We start from the raw sequence: 7,113 nt of genomic DNA, 5'->3' as shown, positions 1-7,113 counted from the left end.
ATGAAATCTATGATATGTGAAAAAAATATAATTTTCATAACATTTTCCCATGGACATTAAATTAATTACACTTCTCTCCCATATTTTCTCAGATGTGAAAGAAAATATGAACTGAAGTTGAAGGCTTCCTCACATTCCATAGATTTCATGATTTCTATGCTGTATAGATTCAGGCACAGCAGGGTAAAATATTAAAAAGTGTAAGTTTGTATTGGATATTTCATTTCCCATATTCTAATTGTCCCATATGCTATTGTAGGCAAGTCATGGCAGTAAACTAAATGTTTCTCAGTGTTTTCTAACTCTTACTTCCAGAATTCAGTAATGATTTAAAGTTCATCAAGATTTCTTTTTTTGAAAAATTTCCCATATTCAATACATTGAAATAATCCCCCCCCCAATAAAAACATTCTGAGAAAAGATGTCTGTGACTGAAGTCTTTTTCACATTCATTATATTGAGTCTTCATCCAGGATGAATTCTTTTATCTTCAGGAAAGATGTACCCTGGGGAAGCTGGGTAGTACAGTGATGGAACACTGGCCCTGGAATCAGGAAGGCTTTAGTTCAAAGGTACCTTCAGATACTTAATTGCCCAACTGTGCATCCTTGAGCAAGTCACTTAACCCCATTGCCTTAAATATATGAATTTTTAAAAAAAGTACCACATTGATTATACTAATAAAGTCTCTCCACTATGACTTTTGTGATGTAAAATGTGTTTCTGATTCTTATTGTGTCTCCAGTATCTTTCATGACCAGCAAGATTTTCCTATTCTTTTTTTTTTTAGGTTTTTGCAAGGCAAATGGGGTTAAGTGGCTTGCCCAAGGACACACAGCTAGGTAATTATTAACTGTTTGAGACTGGATTTGAACCCAGGTACTCCTGACTCCAGGGCCAGTGCTCTATCCACTAAGTCACCTAGCCACCCTAAGATTTTCCTATTCTTATAGGCTTTTCTGCATTCATTGAACAAACTCTTTTTTTTAGATGGAGTTATTTTATTCATCCTTTTCATTAAACAGATTGAACAAAAGTATAGATAGTATTCAAAATAAAATAGGTCAAATTAATTTTCAAGAGACTGAGATGCGACATGTTACATTTAATCTAATTTTATTCATGTCTGCTTTGCAATGGGAAATATTCATTATAAAGATAACAGTGAAAGAAAAATATGTCTTTCCTTATACAAATGTTAGCCTGCAATAATTATGTATCTTATTTATATCCATGCATACGTCTAACATTACAATTAAAAAAAAACATGAGACTTCTATGAGGGTTTTTATAATAAAACGATTCCTAATTTTTCTCTGCGGGTAGATCGAACTAAAACAAATTACTATGCAACACTGATGCTTTTCTTAAAGTAAATTATGTAAAATGAGTATGTGGATAGACTCAGAAAAAGTTAACATTATAATATTCAATTAATTAGATAAAAATCTATAATGGTGAATGTGTGTGTGGGGGGGGACTTTATTTACCAAAAAATATTTTAAAAAACTAAGTCAATTTACTAAAATAAGCTATATTAATATGTAACTACAAATAATGCATTCCAGAACAAACATATTGTCAATTATTCTTATTAAAAAGTTACTATTATAACACTGGTTAAATAAAAATTGCATATTGTAAAGCAATATGAATGGTCCATATTTTGCCACATACTTCTCTTATCTGTAGGTGGATAGCACAGGTATACCAAATTCAGCATTCATTTTCAGTTGCTGCTGGTATCATGTGTTTTGAGAAATTTATACAGCATAAAAACCTTGAATATATTCATGATATAAATATTTTAGAAAAAAATAGATATTTCCAATCTCGCTGTGTAAATTTCACAGTAAGTTATCTCCCCATGCCCCCCTCCCCCTGGTAAAATAGATAACCATTCTACTGAAAGCATGTTTTGCTCAGCTTAGTTCATTTCTTTTGTCTCCTTTTGCATAGCATTATTATGCTCTAGTTTTTATTTAGTGTGTAAGCAACATGCCGATTTAAAATGAAAGTTATTTCATGTATAGATAGTTATTGTGGATTTTAAACTGCAAGAACTAATGAGGAGAGGAATGCTTTAAAATGAATAGGCCAGATAGAAAAGGAGATAAAAAAGAAAGCTCTCTGCGGAAAACAAATCCTTCAGATATAGAATGGAGCTGAAGGAAGCTGCTGACTTTACAAGAAGTCAGGACACAATACTTCAACACCAAAAGAATGAAAAATTAGAAGAAAATGTGAAATATCTCATTCAAAAAACAACTGATCTGGAAAATAGATTCAGGAAAGATAGTTTAAAAATTATTGGGATACCTGAAAGTCATGATCAGGAAAAGAGCCTTGACATCATTTTCAAAGAATTACTACAGGAAAATTGCCCTGATATCCTAGAAGCAGAGGGCAAAATGGAAATTGAGAGAATCCACCAATCTCCCCAAGAAAGAGATTAAAAAAAACCCCAACCTTCGGGAATATTATAGCCAAGTTCCAGAACTCCCAAGTCAAAGAGAAAATTTCAAAAGCAGCCAGAAGGACACAATTCAAACATTGTGGAGCTGCTGTCAGGATCACATAAGACTTATTAGCAAATACATTAAGGTCTCCAAGGGCTTGGAATATAATATTCCAGAAGGCATAAGAGGATCCTCTTCCAGGAGAAAAGATGGACTTTCAATGAACCAGGGGAATTTCAAATGTTCCTGTTGAAACAACCAGAGCTGAACAGAAAGTTTGACCTTCAAATACAGAACTCAGGTGAAGCATGGAGAGTGGAGGAGAAGGGTAAAATATGAGGGACTTAATGATGATGAACTGCATGTATTCCTGCATAGAAAAATGATATTGATAATACTCATATGAAACTTCTCACTTAATAGAGCAAGTAGAAGGAGCTTTTATAGATGAAGCACAGTAGAGAGCTGAATTTGAAGATATAATCTATTGCAAATATGGAGTCAGTGGCTAAAAGGGAAATGTACTGGGAGTAAGGGAAAGGAGAGGTGGAATAGGCTAAGATATTTTGTATAAAATAAATGTTGCATTGAGCTATTGCAATGATATGGAAGGGGGAAGGTGAGGGGGAATGAGGGAACCTTCACTCTCTTCGGAAATGGCTCAGATAGGAAACAGCATGCACACTCAATAGGGTATAGACATCTAGAGAAAAAATGGAGTGAAGGGGGAAGGGGGGATGTTGGTGATAGAGGAGAGGGCAGATCATAGGAGAGAATAATCAGATATAACATATTTTCTTTTTAACTTCTTGCAAAGGACTGGGATTGGGTGGCCTGTCCTGGGCCATGCAGGTAGGTGGTTGCTGGGTCTCAGGGGTGGTAAGTGGGCTTGGGGCCTTTTGGCCCCAGGGCTGGTAATCAGTCCCCTGTGCTGGTCATCAGTCCCCTGTGCCACTCAGCTGCCCTACAGCACATTTTAGAAGAGGGACAGAGTAAAAGGAGGGAGAAAATATAATATATGGTAATGGGGAAGTATGGATGGAGGGAATTACAATCAGCAACAGCAACTGGGGAAAAATATGGAACTAATTTTTTGATGGACTTATCATAAAGAATGTGATCCACCTGAGACAGAGCTGGTGATATCACAACACAGACTGAAAAACATTTTTTCTATTTCTTTTACTTTATTCCTCATGATGGTCTATATTTTGGGGGGCATATTATGCTTACTCTTAAGCAAGAATATTTTAGTAATGTATAAAAAAACACTCTTAAAAATTAAAAAAAAGTAAAACATAACTAATGAAATGCAGACTAAAATGACATCTTCTGATTCAAGTAAAACATGACAAGCTAGAAATAAAAAAGTTAAAACATTTCATGAATTAAACCAGAACTGTCTCTTGTGTGTTTTAGTTCAGATGTTTCAGAATGCTGCAGTAAGTTTTATGGAGAATCATGGGCGAAGTTTACAAAGTAGATCTGTTAATATCATCTGTATCGATTTAAGCGGAGAACCAACTGGACTACAAAATTATAAAATGTTAAGAAAACTCTCTTCGCTTTCCTGTTCCCCAAATTTGAGATCCTCTACTGGTTCATCCTGGTAAAGGATTTGTCTAAATTACTGATATGTGCTTTCCTTTTCAATTGATTCATCCTTTATTACTTCACAATAAAACTGAACTATTAGAAAATATTCCTCCTTACTCCTTACATACTTGTTAACCCAAGAAGATTGGTACAAAACTTCTAAGTCAAATTCATTATTCCTTTTCCTGTTTTTCCAGGCTTACTGACTTTAATATCAAACTTTTCGTTTCTAATTGGGACACAAAGCTATTCACCATCAATTGACTTGTGTTGTGAACTAAGTTGAATAATTTCAGAAAAAAAAGAATTAAGACTTGATCCTTCTAACTTCTTCTTTTTCCTTTATTTCTCTTGCACATTTTAAAATTTGATATTTTATTTTTCCAAATATATCTTAGGACAGCATATTTTAAAGTCGCATAATTACCTTCCACCCTCCCTTCTGAACCCCCTCCTTTCAGTCAAGAACAGTTAATTACATACACATTTGTGTTGGACACTAGTCATTATCAGTTTGAGCAATTAGGATTAAAGGAAAGAAAAACATAAGAGAATATTAAAAAAAAGTGAATGCAGTGTTCATCAGATTCTGAAGGGTTTTTTTGATTTTGTTTTGTTTATCTTCCTCTAGATGGGAATAATGTTGCCCATAGCAGGCTTAACAGGGCTGTCCTAGGTCTCTGAATTGCTGGAAGCAGCTGCATCCATCAGGATTGAGGACCTCATAGTGTTGTTAATGTGTACAATGTTCTCTTGGTTCTGCTCCCTTCAATCAGCATCAGGTCCTATAATTCCTCCCATGCTTCTCTAGAGTCCGACCCTTTATGGTTTCTTATAGAACAACAGTATTCCATAGTATTCATGTACCATAACTTGTTCAGTCATTCCCCAGTTGATGAGCATCCCCACAATATCCAATTATTTGATACTAGAAAATGAGCTGCTATGAATATTTTGGAACCTGTGGGACTTTTCCCAATTTTAAAATGATTTCTTCTGTATATAAGCCTAGTATTGGAATTGCTGAGTCAAAAAGTATGAACAATTTTACTGATATTTGGGCATAGCTTCATATTGCTCTCCAGAATGGTTGGATCAGTTCACAACTCTAACAACAATGCATTAGTGTCTGAATCTTCCCACAACCTCTCCAACATAAGAAAAATTATTTTAAAAGTGAATAAAATGTTATTCAGATTCTGTAGGGCTTTTTTGTTTTGTTTTGTTTTCTTCATCTGAATTTTTTATGTAGGTCCATTACATTTCTGATGATATTTGAGTTATTCAGTACCTAGTAGTGGCATTTCTGTATCAGAGGGTATACACAGTTTAATTGAACTTTGGGTCAAACTTAGAGATGTTATGAGCCCTTGGATCAGTAAGATGGCAGGTAAAATTCAATGTTATGACACAAACTGAAGGTGATTTTTGATGTCCTGAAGGCTATTTCTGGGCCAAAGACCTATGGTGCATCTCAACTGCTCGGTGCTAATGTATCAAAAAATTGATCAACAATATAGACATGATCCTAGAGAGATGGACTGAACACTTCCATTGTTTTCTTAACAGACCATTTACCTCAAGTTGAAGTCAATCAATCTGCCCCTAACTGAAGAAGTTTTGAATGCCATTAGGCTTCTTTCAAGTGGCAAAGCACCTGGTGCTGATTGGATTCCAAATGAATCTACAAGATGGGGGTGCGGTGGGGTCCATTACTCATCCAAAAACTGAAAATTTCCAGGTTATATGGCATGAAGAGGTTACTTCTCAATTATTCAAAGATGCCCCCACCATCCATCTCTATAAAAGTAAAGGGAATAGATTGTCCTTTGATAGTCACAAGGGTATTTCTCTTTTCATCATTGCTGGTAAGATTCTTGCAAGAATCCAATGGATATATTGATATTACATATGAATTTTTAATGGTTAGAGTTACTAGGGAGGAAAATTGGAAATATTCCTACTAATTTCACTAATAATTGAGTTTACTACTCCTTCAAATATATTGGGGTATCAAATCAACACAACAAAATCCAATTTCTTCTGTCACTGCCTGAAAGTTCATTTAAATTAAGAAATGAGTTTCAGAAATAGAGCAGTGAAGTAGATAGAACACAATACCCTGGGCTCCACTGTTACTGAGTTAATGAAGATCCTTTCCTCATTCATATATTGACTCACCTCCCCCTCACATTTTCCCATATCAACTCTCACAATGCACACATATCTACTCTGAAACATACACATAAAAACACACTCTTTGAAACTCATACTTGCTTGAAGCCTTGTGTTATTTTTGCCATATGTAGAGTTGCCTACAATTACATGCATCTCCTCTTAGTTCCTCCGATTTCCAACTTATACATGATATAGAATCACCAGCTATCTCTCTGTCTCTGAAGCAATCATGACCTCCTTTCTCAGACACAAGTTTTCAAACATAACCTCCTCCCTGAACCAAAGATGTACCATATCTACCATATCCTTGGCAAAGAATAATCTTTTCCTCTTAGATTATACATTCCTGTGCATATATGATCTGTCATATTTATATATGAGAGTCATTTGTTTTTTTTTTAATTAAAGTTTCAAGGATGGCAGAATGGCATCATAAAAAGAAGGAACTTGAAATAACAATAAAACTATGAAACAAGAGTCTACTGTTTACATGTGACAACATAATCCATGTAAACCCTTCACAATTTTATGATCACCAGTGATCTTGAGAGGATCTAATAAGACATTGTGTCCCTGGTGACTCTATTATGTTGTTAGGCTTTCTAAGACTGACTTAAGTATTGAAAAGCCTTTTGCTGTTATTTGACAGCCTTCCAAATGCTCCTCTGAATTAAACTCTCTTTCCTTTATGTCCATACACATTGGTCTTCCCAGGTGTCTCTGAAACCATCTGCTTCATTTCTTACAGCAGAAGATGACTACAGAGGGCAAGTTGTTTGATATTTTATTTTCTTGTGAGGTCCCTTCTTGTGAGCTCTCAAAATCAAATAATGTGGTGACCAAACTTCTGGTGGGCAGTCAACGTGCTCTGTACATGGCC

Source organism: Macrotis lagotis, chromosome 1, assembly GCF_037893015.1.
Source record: "Macrotis lagotis isolate mMagLag1 chromosome 1, bilby.v1.9.chrom.fasta, whole genome shotgun sequence".
Lineage (NCBI taxonomy): Eukaryota > Metazoa > Chordata > Mammalia > Peramelemorphia > Peramelidae > Macrotis > Macrotis lagotis.
Note: the sequence above shows the minus strand (reverse complement) of the source record.